At 39.1% G+C, this 16,468-nt stretch overlaps 1 pseudogene across 1 annotated transcript; it reads left to right on the forward strand.

Moving 5' to 3' along the window:
- Window positions 1–5,630: 5,630 nt before the first annotated feature.
- On the forward strand, window positions 5,631–15,017 carry LOC103715419 (protein PHOSPHATE STARVATION RESPONSE 2-like; annotated as a pseudogene). Its single transcript, XR_016400008.1, has 8 exons — window positions 5,631–5,801; window positions 7,222–7,928; window positions 8,441–8,651; window positions 8,727–8,803; window positions 8,893–8,932; window positions 9,240–9,297; window positions 10,985–11,054; window positions 14,439–15,017. The product of XR_016400008.1 is annotated as a protein PHOSPHATE STARVATION RESPONSE 2-like (transcript).
- The last annotated feature ends 1,451 nt before the right edge of the window (window positions 15,018–16,468 follow it).

The raw sequence follows: 16,468 nt of genomic DNA on the forward strand, positions 1-16,468 counted from the left end.
TGTTTCCATGGCGTAGAGATTTTTGTGTATATAAATAGATATTTTATACTATGCATGGTATGCCATACCAGTCCGAACCGGATGATATGGGATATATCATACCGTATCCGATATGATACGGTATTAGTATCCGATATGGATGACCTTCAGTATGCCAAAAAATTTACGCATTGTACCGTATCGATACTGTGCTAGTAACGAGACGGTGAATTTTGATATCAAGACTCTGAAAAAAAAAACTTGCTTTTACTTTTCTTGGTGAGATAAAACAAACTTATCCTCTAAGGATCAGGAAAAATAAAAAATATCTAGTAGGATTTTCGTCCACAATAAGTTGGCTGCTTAGGAATATATGACAACTGGGTCGTTGACCTTGGTGTAAACTTAGTTTGTGGGTTGGATTTGCTCCTTGAATCAAGGTTTTTTATTTAAACAAATGGATGTGATCCAAAGAAGAGCTTATCGACATTTAAAATTACTATTTTATGCATGATATAATCTGTTAACTTATCTATCTATTTTACTTTATAACTAATCTATTTATCTATCTTTTCTCCTATGTACCACAGTCATGGTGCTCATGTTGCGAGTTTCCAGAAGACTGATTTCTAAGAGCTTGTATCCCAAGCGGGGCATTGGGTTTCTCCGACGCTGGGTCATGCCTTTGGGCCGGGCCCGCCCGGCCCAAGTCGGGCAGAAAGACAATGATTTGTCGCTTGTCTTCCGTATTACCTTCATGGAAAATCTTTTTCAATCAATTATATTTTCTCGATATCTTGAAATCACTTCTAGTCATTCTTAACGTAAATATAAAATTATCTAGAAAATGGTGCTCAAACTTCTCTCAAAACTATGTACATGCACTTCTAGCTAAGCAATGGCGGCAATTTATGAGCCGATCCGTCAGCCTGGCCTGCATATCATTTAAGTTTAAATTTTTGATCCGTTTAACCCGATTGTCATATTTAATAAGTGGGTCGGGTCATGATCCATTGAATATATTTAAGATCCATTTAATTGTTTAAAATCTACTTAACCCGTCTATGTCCTATTTAACCTAGTCTGTTTAGCTTATTTGAAAAGTTTAATTCATTAAAAACCCACTTAATACAATTAACCCATTTAACTTAATTTGACCTGTTTATTAAACAAGTTATATGGGGTAGGTTGGATTTAACTGTTTAATAAATAGTTTGGATTCATGTTGATAAATTTTTGATCCGACCAAACGGGTTACCACCCTGATCGCTAAGTTTAGATTCGGAGTGAGAGCAGTATGACCCAATCCAACCTAACCCATTCCAAGCTATATTCTTTAAAGAGGCTCCAACTTGACCATATGCAAACTTTATCAATACGTTTTTTTTTTCACAATGTAGTTCCAAAACAAACCAGGTTAAACCTTGCTTTGAAGTGGTTGGATCTGATTTGACCCAGCCCGCTTCAACCCCAATTACTTTTGGGTCAAACGTTTTCTGGGCCAAACTTGACATGGGAAGCTCTCAAACCCGAGCCAATCCATTGAGGCTACACTTATACTGGTAGTGGCATATGACTCATGTTCTATTCCATATGGTGGAGCAAGTCGGAATGAGCACGGGTGGTGGCCACTCAATTTTGAGTATCCACTAGAATTGCCGCTGGCGATACTTGCAACGCCTGGAAGTCAATTCCGAAGCTTTTTTTTTTTATTTTTTTGGTTAAAATATTTTTTTATTATTTTTTTTTTTATTTTTTGGGTGAGTCGATTCCCAAGCATTTGACTGGAAACAAGGATACCACAAAAGAAATTAAAGTATAAAAAAAAAAAATAAAGCAATGAATCAAAGTATAAAGTGGGTTTCCAGGTCTTTTTATTTCCCTCCCCTTGTTATATTCACCTGCTCAACGAGTCTCTATTTTCCCGGAGAAGAAACAAGGAGATATACAAACGAGTGCGACTGATAGAAAGCCGGCGTGCCGTCATCAAAAAAATAAAAAATAAAAAAAAACCCAAGGATATAACCCTACGGCGGGCTCTTTCGGGGTGCCAAGGGGCAGATGGGCGGTGGCAGGAGTAAAAGAGGCAGGTTCTTTTTTTCTTTTTTTTTTGTTTTGTCTTAGTACATATACGAGAGCAGACAATAAAATCAAAAAAAAAAAATGGCAAAAAAAATAAGAAACATCTACTTGATTCATCCAGAGAAATCTGTCCGAGTGATGCGCAAAGCGTTAGTTTCATCGTTCATTAGGATTCTCATGTCATATTTATGTTTTTAAGATGTTTTTTTTTTTTTGCTTCATCTTTCTACTTTATATTGCTATCCCTGCAGCTGCATGCAGATGCTTCTATTCAGAAAATCTATTATAGATATTTCAATTGCTCAAATTCTGGAATTTCATAGCTACATACTCACTGGTCAGTCTCCTGGTTTCTTCTACTTTATGCTTGGTTCCAATGGTCTTTTAAGGTGTTGTGGCTGCAATTCTCGACCACCTTTTGGCCTAATACCTTCCTGATCCATCTGCAGCTAATATATATAGCTTTCTTCTCTTGTTTTGATGTACAATTGCTTAGCCTCTTAGATTTCATTAAATCTTTTATGTACTGGTGATACCTTGTAATAGTCAGTCTATGGTAAGGCAATAGCATAGTTGTTTTATCAAAAAAAAAAAAAAAAAAAACTTAGCCGAGCCGAGCCTGATACGCTCTCTTCATGGCTCAGTGACACTTAATTTTAATCGATATTTTAGATCCCATGCATCAGGACCGTCCTAGTTTATCTATAGAATGGGATCTACCCCTATTCCATCACTTAGGATGGAAAGTGCTTGTTGCGGGGACGGCATTCTGCCGGAGCCTCACACAACAGCCTAGCCCACATTAAGCTAGCAGAGAAAGGGGACTGCGTTTCTCCCGAGGTATTGTCCGCTTTGGGCGCTCCGGCCCGCGCGTCCAGCGCAGACGGGGGGAGACCACTGCCCTCACGGTTTTGCCCTTCAAAAGGCGCCTCGAGAGGAAAGATTTTCCAACCCCCATTTAAGGCACAGAACCTTCCCACTACTAGCCGATGTGGGACTAAATTCAAGGCCCCTCCCCCTCCCGCAACATAGCCCCCCCAGCGGGAAGGTTATTGAGCCTCCACAGTCCTGAGGGGTAGTCAACGGTCGGAGGAGGCGCCCCTTCCTGGCGCGCCATCTGTTGCGGGGACGGCATTCTGCCGGAGCCTCACACAACAGCCTAGCCCACATTAAGCTAGCAGAGAAAGAGGACTGCGTTCCTCCCGAGGTATTGTCCGCTTTGGGCGCTCCGGCCCGCGCGTCCAGCGCAGACGGGGGGAGACTACTGTCCTCACGGTTTTGCCCTTCAAAAGGCGCCTCGGGAGGAAAGGTTTTCCAACCCCCATTTAAGGCACAGAACCTTCCCGCTACTAGCCGATGTGGGACTAAATTCAAGGCCCCTCCCCCTCCCGCAACAGTGCTAATCGGAGTATTGAAACAATGATGGGATAATCTTATGCACTTCACTGCTATTTTTTCTGCCAGTGTCTTGGTAGGTGATTTCGGGCTTCATAGAGGCACTGTACCTCTAAACAGATTATTTCTCATATTAATAATTTATTTGATTTAGTTTAACTTTATATGTTAAATCATGATTTGAGTTTGGATTGGATTCTATTGCAGTTGGAGTCCAAAGGAATGAATCTTTGATTTTAGGAGGACGAGCAGCTTGCATCTAATTAGCCGGACCTGGGGTCAAAATCATATACAACATGATCACATATGAATTGGTTAAGGATTTTCAACATATATGAGAATTGATCAAAGATTATTAATCATGATTTTATTTTTATTTTTTATTTTTGAAAAGATATAAGATTAGCATGTACATGTGCCAGTGGGATACATAATGAAAGGTAACTTGTCCCCTACTAATTTATCTCCTGTATATGGATCATAGTAACACTCAATCATGCCAAGATATTGTAGAATAAAAAAAATTACACCTAGACATGCTTGGCTACCCTGAGATATGTTAAATGCCTGCAGATATGAGCAGGTGCGCCGCCCACAAAATATTTGAATGATCGGGTAAAAAGCGAGCTTCTTATATGGGATCCGACGTATCCAGCAGAGCGAGGCAGCCTTTCATTCTTTTCGGCGGCATCCTTCCGCATTGGCGGTGCGTGGAGTGCCACAATTCCATTCATTATTTTTGATCCACATAAGTCAAAGCCCATAGCACTGGCGGCGTCTCCGGCTAAATACGAGGAGGATGTATAGTTGATAGAGGATCTTGTGGAACAGGATTTGATTCTGCGAGCGGTTCGTCCACACATCAGGTATAATACATCTCAAACTAATGACCTTTTAAAAAGAGGAGCAAGGTGTTATTCTTCGAGCCAACAGTAATTCTTATGTAGTAGAACTAATAACCCAAGGAAGCTAGCAACAATTTTTTTTTTCTAGAAAAGTAAAAGGAATAATGGGCAAGTGTTTCTCTGAGAAGACTTGAGGGATTATTATTATTTAGCTATGCTTTCTTATAATACAATTATAAGAAACTAAGAAACACTTGCCCAGCACCAACAAATTATAATACAATGCTATGCTTTCTTTATGATTGGATTTCTAGCAAATCCCCATGAAATTATGTTGGTGCCGGTGAAAAAAAAACAACTACATTTTGGATGAACAAATATTGGATGAACAAATAACAATGATATCAGTAGAATAACTTATTGCTTTATTTCGGATGCATATCATTAAGACTATGTGTGATAGAAATTTTTAGAAGCTATATACAACAAAAACAAGATTTACTCATACTCGGGGAGATGAACTCGGAAGGCGAACATGGCTGCGGACTGGGTCACCTTTTTTGCTGCTCAATACTCGAGAAAGATCCTAGGAACATGTTATATTGCTCCCCCTCTATTTTGCGCAATATCCTCTCTCTAAACTCTTCTGGCTTTGCTCACACTAGAGTTGTGTGGGTAGCTGTTATACCAAAAAAAAAAAAAAAAAAAAAGAGTTTCAGGTTCATGTTTTACGTGCAGCGCTAGTATAATTTTTCATTGTTGTGTCTGAAAGTGATTATACTCTAAATGTAAATCATAATAATCATGTCATATACTGTACCTAGATGCATGGAAAAGAAATAGTGACAATCATGGAGGTCCTTCATTGACTTCTCCCCTGTTTACATGAAAAAATAATATTACCCTGGGCAACTTTGAGGGAGGCATCGTGACTCACGTATTAAATAAAGAAAATGACCTAAGCAAGGCAAGATCTCTCTAATGTTTAGATTCTTAGGCCCTCTCGTAAAACGGCTGTCATCAAGCTTCCTAAGATGGCTACCACATTTGTTGCGACTGAGCCAATGGCTTGTGTTTCTGGATTCCATTCAGTTGTGTAATACTTTTTGAGGCTTTTGTCATCAGAGATCATATGGAAGATACCATATGAAAATATATTTAGTTCTATATTGTCTATGTATTAAATAGATTTTAATTATTTATATAGAGATAAAAAATTTAAATAATATCTTTTGGATGGTTTGGGTGGGGTTTTGGATTATTGTATTAGAGCGCCTAAAGCCAATAATTTGGATCAGAATATAAATAGGAGAGCCTGGGTCCGTATCTAATGAGGAGTTCGTAAATTTAACCAAAGTTTTCCCCGCATCGGGCGGCTGCGGCCTACTCACCTACGCGGTGGCCCACCAAAAGCCGCCTCTACTGATCTTCCCCTGCTCTTTTTTCGCCTTCGCCTCCGGCCTCTGCCGATTAGAATCGCTTCCGTCTTCCCCTCGCGAGGTAAGAATTCCGAAATCCCTCCCCGATTTGTGCTCTCGATTCGCCTTTTCGACTATTCTTTCTTCCCCTTTGGATGGATTTGATCGTGGTCGGAGCGGCCTTTTGGAGCTATTAGCTTTTTGGATAAGAATCCGCGTAAAACCTAGCTCAATTCTGGCTCTGGCTCTCTCTCTCTCTTCTTTTTTTTTCGCTTGAATTCGGTAGTAGTCGAAGAAACCTCTAGTTTTTACTTCTGGCAAGAATGTAAAAAATCGCATTTTGATCTCGTTCTTTCCCTTGGTCTCTGATAGTTGGAATCGGTTGATTGATTTGGAGATCTATTTTGTGCATGATAGCTTTTCTGTGGATTAGTGGTACTTGATACGGTTTGGAGTGTAACCTTCTTCATGTTTTTTGGGTTATATGTACCGTTTTTTTTTTGTTTTTTGGGTGGGGGGTATTAGTTGCAGAATCTCCGTTTCAGTTGCTTCTTAATGTCTGTTTGTAAGCAGAAGTAAGGAATTATTCTTGGAATCTTTTGGTTCGTTTGTGTTGAAATTTAGGAGTACAGTGCCGTACACTGTTGGTTTCGTGATCTTCCTCTTTATTTTGTTGTATTTTATGTTATTTTTAATTGATGTTCTCTGGTTGAATAAGCTTAAACTGCAGAACCAATAGTGAATCTTTCTAGGTTTCATGACAGGCAAGTTGCTTTCCTGCCCCAAGTTGCTTCTGGACAGGCATCAGACATCAATTTAGTGGGTCCATGTCAGGTCAATGGCCTGTCATATTACATTCTCATACTTCAGTGGATCATGCCTTGATACATGAAGCAAACTCCATGGAGTTAACTATGGCAGATTGATCATGTTAATTTATCATGGTCTGTAAAGTGCCATGTTTTGAATGGGGCAAATTGTTTAGTTTGCTAGTAGTCAGACTGCTTTGTCAGTCCAACTTGTCAAGTTATGCAACTAGGAACACCGTTTGGTACATCCTTAACCTTTCTTTTTGGTGGAATACCATTATATTCAGTCCTTGTGTAAATTGACAAAGTGTTTTGAACGAGGACCCTGTAGTGATACCATGCTGATACATTATCAGTAACATCCGGTATGGGGTTTCAGCTTGGCATACCTAAACTCCATAGGCCACCTATACCGAGTATCGGTATGGTATAGTACTCCCGGTACAGGATGGTATGCACTGATGTGGTGAATATTGATTTTGAAAGTATTGGTCATGTTTGTGTGGAACTTTGGATCTTTATCTGCTTGTTATGCATTTTATCTATATGCTTACTTTCTTATTCTTGTAATATTGGTGCCAATCAAACACAATCATTTTATCTATATCGCCACTATCATTTTTTTATGAACTTCATCTTTTCAGTGGAGACCTAATTTGTCTTAATTTCTTTTTTCTCGGCGTCGGTTTCAAGGATCAAAAGCTGCTCAGTTACAATAAAAATATAAAGGGAAAGTGGGTATATTCTCTTAAGAGAGGAAAGATCAGCAGATAATCTACATATGGAAAGGAATGGAAACACAGCGAGTGAAGAATTTTAATGTGAAACATTTTCGTAGTACTGGAAATTCTGAAGTTATGTCATCATCTCTACCTGTGCTACCTGCTCCCTTCGAAAAGAAGTTTCCGAAACTGCCAGATTCCCAACAGCTTTCAGTGGAGAGGGAGCTAAGAAGCAGTCCAATTATCCCCCATCATACTCCCTTCGTCTCCAACAGTGGGGTTGTTGGACCTTTATATTCATCAGCTTCAGGGTTCTCTTCAGATCTTCATTTCTCTTCTGTTTCACCTAATGTGAGGCATCCTAATGGTTCTTCCTTTGTTTCCCGGTCATCGAATGTTGGAATATCCTTTCCTTCAACTCCTTCACATTCAGGGGCATTCCAATCTTCAACAGTTAATCACCCCAGAGAATCCACTAAAGTCACCTGGTGTCCAGAACCAATTCAGAGCATGATTGATTATTCAGATAATATCACTGATGGCAACAATGAGATCCAGAACAGTTGTGATGTGGTCTCTGATGACTTTGCTAAGCAAAATGAGTGGTGGACAGATTTAATGAATGAAGATTGGAAGGATATTCTCAATGAAACAAGTGCCACTGTGTCTCAGCCAAAGGTATGTGGATTATGTTCAATAAGGTGGAAGTTTTAAGCAACTAATTTCCATATATTGACCAAGAGTTATATTAATAACCTATTTTCATCCTCATGTTTTTGTTCTGCTACAAGCTGGTTATCACTTTGTTGCTTATTATTTGTTAGAAGTCTCACAGAGTGCGGACTTTGTTAATTGACTATCGACTAGCTATTAGTTGACTATTGATACTCATGTGACTCCTTGCTTGCTTTGATATGAATGCTTAAATGAAAATGATAATTTGTTGTTTTCTGATGATTAAGGATAATTAATTTCTGTAATTCTCAAAGCTGTTAAACGTCCATAAGGTGCTCCAATATCTTCTGATTAAATAAATTAAGTTGTTACTCAAATGGCATTTTTGGTGGCAGTCAAATGAAGAGATTGTTAGACGTTCTTTTAGATAATATACATCCTTAAATTCTGTAGCAATTCAGTTGTTTTGTCATGTGCTTTGCCTATCATCTTTGTGTTCCTTTGTTCTCATATAGGCTATGCAATCAGCAGCCCAAGCATCTCCAAGTATATCAGCTCACCAGCCGCAAATCCATCAAGTTGTTCCATCTCAGTCTGGAGAGATTTGCACAGTCTCTAATTCCTCCTCTGCTGCTAATGCTACCACAACCAAGCCGCGCATGCGTTGGACTCCAGAGCTGCATGAATGTTTTGTAGATGCTGTGAACCAGCTTGGCGGCAGTGAAAGTAGGTTAGCTCTATTTTTAGATTCCTTTTTTGCTTGACATATCTCTTGACTTGAAACTGTTTTTATGCCTTCAGAGGCTACCCCTAAAGGTGTTTTGAAACTCATGAAAGTGGAAGGTTTGACTATATACCATGTGAAAAGCCATCTGCAGGTCTCTACTTTCATTTCCTTCTTATATGTAACACTAGCATGCCATTTCTTTTGTATTTTTCTTAATAAGATTTTTTTTTTTATTTACAGAAATACAGGACAGCTCGTTACAGGCCAGACTCATCAGAAGGTCAGTCAGGCATTTACTTGACCTTCAATTTATTTTGTGGATTTGTATTGCTGCTACTCCTCCATGCCTTCCTTTTCAAACCATTTCTTCCATTTTTGGGAAATACAACTACATTTTTTGCAGAGACCCCGCATTGTCCCCTCTGTCTCTCTATGTATGCGGTTTGGAATTTTCACATCTTTCTTTATCTTATAGAATTCATGCCCTACTAAAATGCATCAACTTTATCTGTATGCTAAGGTAACACCATGTGGAATGACGGTAGTGTGACTTTTTCTGAGACTGTTGGTTACTTTGATGAATGCAGGGGCATCAGAGAAAATGGTCACTCCACAGCAGGAAGTGTCATCTCTTGACCTGAAGACGTGAGTGAGCCATTATTAAGAGTACATGTAACTATATATTGCTTATAGGAATTAATAGATAATGTACACTGCCTTATTGGAAAGAAAAGGAATCAAACTGCAACAGCACAACTCTTTTAAGAACAATAGATGATATAGGGTTTGATACATCTAATACATATGAAAACATTTATATGCTTTTGTTCTTACGATCGTAGCGATAGAGATTCTTCTTTCTGAACCTTTTGGCCTTCAAGAACCAGAAGGATTATTTGTTTAGTCGTTTGTAATGATGCAAAAATCAGTATATTAAAACACTTCCATCCAGAGTCACAAAGTTAATGAGTTGAGAGCAGTCTCATGATGTGCAGAAATGGCTTAACTTTGTTAGAATGCTGGATTATGAAAAGAAGTAAAATTTATTAGTTTATTCTTTATTGTCAAGAAGGAGCCATTTCTATCGAGGGTCTGGTGCTGGTTAGATTTTGTTTGATTTACTCAAATAATCCTATTTTTTTTGGTTATTTACTCCAGTACCTGGATGCGCACATAAACTTGCAAATATGTGTCTTGATGTATGCATGCCTCCATGCATGCATGCTTGCATTTGTGTTTTTCGTGAGTATGCGAGCATGTGTCTGTGTATTTTGAGATGCAGTATATGTATATATTTTGTTTGTTACTCTATAGTTCTATGCTTCTTTTACTGGCTCTATGTATTTTGTCCTATGCAGTGTTCTGGAAGATTTTGCACTGCTGTATTCTAGTATTTATCAAACTTGGGCTGGACACTGACCCATAATGGTGTGCCAGGTTAAGGGGTTTGTGGTTTGACTGTGGGTGAACTGCTGTTTGTAAATATCTTTTTTGATTAATGAATTATAGATGGACCACCGTGTTCGGTTAATTCTTTCTTTCATTTATTCTCTTTAAAATTAATATCTAGCTAAGACGTCATTTAGGAAAAGGGAATTAAGAGGTGTGCATATATTGAAATTGAGTGTATTAATAGAACGGAGCCTTATGGCCTTCTGGGTTTTGAAAACTATGGATGACAACACTAAAAAGTTAGAGAGAACCAGTTTCTTATGCCAAGAAGTTGGAGAGTTTGTGACCGGATGCTTAAATTGTATCAGCGGCAAACCTGAAAAAGTTGAATACAGCTTGGGTTGTTCTGTTGGGATAGTGCAGAATATCTTTTATGAAGCAATAAGCAAACTATTTTTTAATGGATATACTTTTATGACTGGTTTCCTGAGAATATTGAAAAGTATCAGTGACACCCACCATTCAGCTTGAATCCTCCTTTGGTTTCTCTTATGAATATCTAGAGATCTAACTGCCTCACACCAACATGCACTCAAGAATATTTTAATTAAATAATCAGCTCAAATGCTTTTGCTCTTGTTTGTTGGTCATGGAGTTTAGGTCACTTTGAATCATAAACCTCCTACCACTGTGTGAAGCCCAATGAGGTGGGTGCTCTTCCCTTTTCAGATTTGTTATTTGACCGTCTGGCCCTTTTTTTCTTTCTTTTTTTTTTTACTCTGTTTTGGTCCTGTTATATTTCTGTAACAGCTAATATCTGTTGTTAGCGGCAACAAAAGTTTAGCACCCCATATTTCATTCCAGGCAATCGTATAAGGTCCTTAAAAGTTTTATTTACTCTTCTCTAAGTTAGTGATCTTACTTTTCATTTCAACGACAGGAGTTTCAATCTCACCGAAGCATTGCAGCTCCAGATGGAGGTCCAGAAACAGCTTCATGAACAACTTGAGGTATACTTTCTGCTTGCATTTTGACATTAAATTATTTCTCTTTTTGATGCATATAAGAAATTAATTTTTGAATGTCAGACTCCAAAAGCTAATATTCATTGAAATGAAGAAAACATTTCAAAACTAAAGGTCTATTATTAGCTTGACCTATCCAATCCTAGTGCCGAGCACTTGTGATGCACGTGTTGGATGATTGTGGTTGCATGAGAGAAAGCATAGTTGGTTGCAATCTCCCTTAAGTAAGAGATTAAATGATTGGAGTGCACTTTTATTAAATGATGGAGTAATATAGAAGCCTAGATGAACATCTTACATTGCTTGTGCACGAATAGAGGTTAATAGCTATAGGTGAAGGCTCAACTAATTTGTGTTATACTAGTATTGTATTTTTTTTCACATATTATCTTTTCGCTGAAGCATTGAAATGTGTTGGCATTTTCAGATTCTTTTACATATTAGCATGTCCATAAAGTTTGTGTGTCTTTCCCCAAATATAACCTCATTTTGATTATATCAGATATGTGCTTGGAGTACTGGAGTATTTTTACGTAGAACTTATGTATACGAATTGTAGGAAGACTTGGTTAAGACAGAGCAATAAAATTTCCATATTCTGCATGTTTCAATTTACAAGTTTCAACCCTTTCTTTTTTACTAAGACCATAGTTTATTATTTGTTCTTGGTATTTGGCAATATTTTCTTAAGATCTGTTCTTTTTTTTTTTTTTTTTTTTTTCTAATGAAAAGGGGTAGGGGGGAGGAAGGGACAAGCCCACCCCCGCGTAGCAGCCCCCAGCTGGGCCCCCGCCCCGCCAGGAGAATGTTCGATGCGGGCAGAAATGGCCGTGTGTTGGGCACCCCGACCGGTTTTACTCATACCCTCCCCACCCGTGGGCCCGGCTCAGCTACTCCTCTGAGCTCTGGCTCGAGTCCCACGTGTGAGTACGTCACACCCGGCACCACCCCGGCTACTAGCGGTTCAAGAGCGGTCCTACACCACAAGTCCAAGCAGTGGCCAAAGTAGTAAGCTCCGGTCCACAATTTAATCGTCGCCGCAGCGATTCGAACTTGGGACCTTGTGGTTAGAATTGCTGCCCAGTACCACTAGGCTACCACCTTGGTGGCTTAAGATCTGTTCTTGGTGTTTGGCATTTTTTCATTAAGATCTGTCTATATATCTGCACTGAATAGGCATATATGCTTTTTTTTTCTTTTAGCTCGACCTACTGATGCAGTTTTCGGTGGGCCTAGGAAGTTAATTTGGGTCCAGTGGGTGAGCCCAGGTCCACTTTTATAAGCCTGATCAGAAATTGGGCTGGGCCTGAGTTTAGTCAAATTTGGTAGGACTGTCCTAAGTCGGGCCATATGTATTTAAAACATTAATATGCAGGTATTAAAGTTTTGATCAATCCCAATACCAAGCCCTAACTTGGTTGGCCTTCCCCTAGTACAGCGGAACCCCCTTTCCTACTAACCCCCTCTCGGCATCTAACTGGACTCAAGTATGCTATTCCCATCTGTCCTCTTTTTCTCTCTTAAAATGCTGCCACTATATGCTGGACCAAAACCATCCCTGAGAAGCATGCCTGCCTCCTCCCATCTCCCGTACTTTCTCGTACATGTCTCTGTTGCTAGACCAGTGCTGTCCCTGTGCCCGCCACCTCCTTGTCATTCTTCATCATCACCTCATTCACCACATGTTCTCCAGCATTGCCGCACCCCACACTCCCAAGACCCCCCCCTATCCCTTTCAAAATATGTCTAGTCAGGGATTGTTAAATGATCTTAGGCCATGGATGATGAGCGATCAGGTCATGTGGGGCTAGTCAGGGGTTTCCAGTATTTTGATTAATTTAGTCTTGGGTTGTAATGGTTAGTCCTGATAGCCGGTGCCCAGGTCTAGCATTGAATTATCTAAGAAATTACTCATCTGAATGCTGGACATGTTGTTGGTTGTCATCTCCTTCATGTTGGCAATACTTTAACTATAAAGAATAAGTTGTCAATTGAATTTTACTGAAACATCTTTGAATAATTTTCAATTTGTTGGTGCATGGTTTCTCAAGAGCTTTGACTTTCTCAAACTGTAGCATCCTCAGGCAAGTTTTTAGATTATGTATGACCAAATTTTGCAGTATCACATGCATTGTTTGTGCTGTTTAACTAAGATGTATTATTTTTTCCGTATAGTTGCACAGGTTACTGGTGTGTCATGGGTGGATCAGCATGAACTTGAGATATAAGTCGATTATATATTTAGTGTGTTCTTAGGTTGTTTTTAGCAATGCAACTTATTTGCTTTTTTTTTAAGCAACTTCTTAATTTCATCTACCTTTTACTTGAATTGTCATCCCTTGGATGTTACATCTGCATGGTTGACTTAAATTAAACCAAGCATCTCTGATCATTGCTATCTTCATGTTGGTTCTGAAACAAATGATTGAAACATAGGCTCAGGCATACTTTTTTCATTTCTTTTCTTTTTTCTTCGAGCAATATGGTGGTAAGGTGCCACCACCAAGGTTTGAAGAAGACCTCGACATTTTTAGCAGTAGCATCAGGCGTACTATTATTAGTAATGTTAAGCTTGAAGAGCCCCCACATCTGCATGCAAGTATTTTAGAGAACCCTCAGAGTGGAACCCTCCTTTTCTAGTAAACCAGATCTTTGTGTCATATGGTTGTATAAGCAACCTATCAAGTTTTGAAAAGGCCAAAACATGGGATTGGTGAATGTGGGTCAATGTATCGTGTGTGTGTGTGTGTGTGTGTGTGTGTGTGTGTGTGTCATGCTGGCTTGGCATGGCACACTGAGTGACACATTGGCATGCTGCATGGAAACCACTGGCATGTAGCCAATGTCATGCCTGTGTCATGGTTGTAGGGGACTCCCGCTGTACATGTATAGTATGTGGATCATCGCTTTGAAGAATGCCAGGAAAGTCTTCCGTCCAAAGCCGCTTCTCGATGTGGTTTGCCCTGTTGTTTGCCAACCAGTCGATAAGCTGGTTGATTTTGCTGAACACTTGGTTCATCCTGAAACTATGCAGGCAGTGATAGATCTGGATGGAGAGCCACACTCAGATGCATAAGTTAAAAAGTGTCAACATCCATTCTAGCTCATATGTTGGAGTTGGGGCGTCATCACCTGTAAACATGGTTATTTTTATGAATAGTAAGGTATTATAAATACCAAAACGGACTATGGAGTTTACCAAACCCTTTTTGATATGCAGCAATATATCATTCTCATTCACTCGCTTTTGATCACCTTGGACTGACATGTCTAAAAATTTGTTTCTGCCGGCAGTTTGTATCAAGAGCACCTGTTTAAACCAACTGCAGATAATTGTTTTTGACTCCATGTCCTCTCTTCTTTCGTCAGGTACAGAGAAATCTGCAGTTGCGAATTGAAGAACAGGGGAGGTACCTTCAGATGATGTTTGAGAAGCAATGCAAGTCGGGCATCGACAAGCTTCAGGCTCCTTCCACCAAGGAAGAGCCATCGACTGTATCTTCTGACCAAACATATTCTGCTGACAAAGAACTTTCAGGGAAGGTTCGAGGTGAATCTGGAAATGACCCTGCTGATACAGAAATAGCAGAAGGCTCTAAGGCAGGTTGGCGACAAGCAGAAAATGCCCGAAGCTGAATCCTGCAATGAGAGGGAATCTAATACCGTTAGTGGGTCTCATTCCCCACCCTGCAAGCGCGCACGAGGCCCTGATGGGGAGTCCTCAACTCCCACATCTGCATTAGATTAACAGATTTCAGTCTTGTACTATGACTGGTGAAATGGGCACCATTGTTTGTAATGAGTCTCAATTATCAAGTGGGAAGCTTTTTAAGGTTAGGAGCCACTGACTCTTCAAGGAGGCAGCAGACATGGTCGCTTGGACTATTGGAGGGTGATAACACATTTTCTATTTATTTCAGTCAATAATGAAGTTGTAGGGTGTAGAGATGTGGTAACGCGCCTTTCATGAAGTTGGAAGTGTTTTGGGAGACGGTCACGAAAGAAGTGCTGTGCTCGAAAGAAAAAGAATACATATTCTTGAGAACCCTTTTGCTTAAATATTCAGAAACGTCAGCTGTAACAGTGTTTTGATAACATCAGTTATCCAATGGGGAAAAGATACATTGCAGTTTGTTGACTGTAGATCACCAAAAAAAAAGAAAAAGTACTAAATTTCATGTATCAAATCCATGTCTGCTAGTTATATGCTGTAAGTTGCACCTGTAACTAAGTGCCATGAGATGGATGTCATGGATCCTTCCTCCAGTAATACCCTTTGTTCCAAATGTCTTTGTATTGTGCATAGAAATGTGGTTCCTGTAGATTGTGTTGGTTTATTCATTTGCTTGTAGCAGTGTTTAACATAGCATTGGGCATGATAGAGGCACTTGCTGTCAGCCAAGTGATTGAATTCATGGTGCTTCTTTTATTTCGTTTTTATATTTTCTGAAGAACAGGAATAAAGAAAAAAAGGCAAGAAGAGGAAGCAAGTAAATACGATCAGGGCTGACAAATGAGAAAGCTGTTTATGTGCTAGTTTGTGTTCGGCTTGAAATTTGGCTCAAATTCGGTTCATTCAGCTAATGAGTTGAGCTAATGCCATGCTTTGCTTGCTCAAATTTGACTCAATTTAACTCAATTATAGATAAGTAAATAAATGTATTTTTAATTATTATGAGGAATGGAGGTTTTAATTGTATAATTAAGATATGATAGAAATAGTCATCCATATTATATAAATAAAAATCTTGAAAGATCTTGAGCCCTAAATTATATCTTTTAAATTAGCCATTCACGAGTAACTTAAACTCAGTTTGGGATTTAACTGAGCTGTCTTGAGGTTGGCTCGATTCTTAAACAAGCCAAAGTAGTGTTTTGCTTATTTATGCCCTTAAATATGATTATTGATGGCAGCGGTGGTGGTAATAGTAAATGGTTGGCAGGGAAAAAAAATAAAGCAGGTTATGTATAAGCAAAAATATTTCTAGCATTGCACTTTGTAGAACATAATTACGATTGATCTAGATTGTTGTAACTGTTATTTTTGTTTATAATTTCTTTTTGAAAACAAATTGGTGGGAGGATCATCATTCAGCGCAAGTGAAAAAAATTAACCTCCTTGTAATTTAAAACAGAGGCTAAGGAGGTTAATTTAAATTAACCTCCTTAACAACCCCACCATCAACCCCCCCCCCCCGGGGGGTAGAAAAGAAAAAAGAAAAAAAGATTTAACCAGTCAATTTCTTTTGACAAAAAAAAAAAAAACACATATTAATTTGGTGCACTACACAATAAATTCTATGTCATTTGTAAACCCTTGGTTTATGTAAGATTAAGAGGGACATAATTTGAAGTTCCTCTTGATCGGTATTGCACGAGTTGGAACGCTGGACCACGCC

This window comes from Phoenix dactylifera, chromosome 3 (assembly GCF_051530095.1).
Source record: "Phoenix dactylifera cultivar Ajwa chromosome 3, Ajwa_hap1_PhDact_Kaust_v1.1, whole genome shotgun sequence".
Taxonomy (NCBI): Eukaryota; Viridiplantae; Streptophyta; class Magnoliopsida; order Arecales; family Arecaceae; genus Phoenix; species Phoenix dactylifera.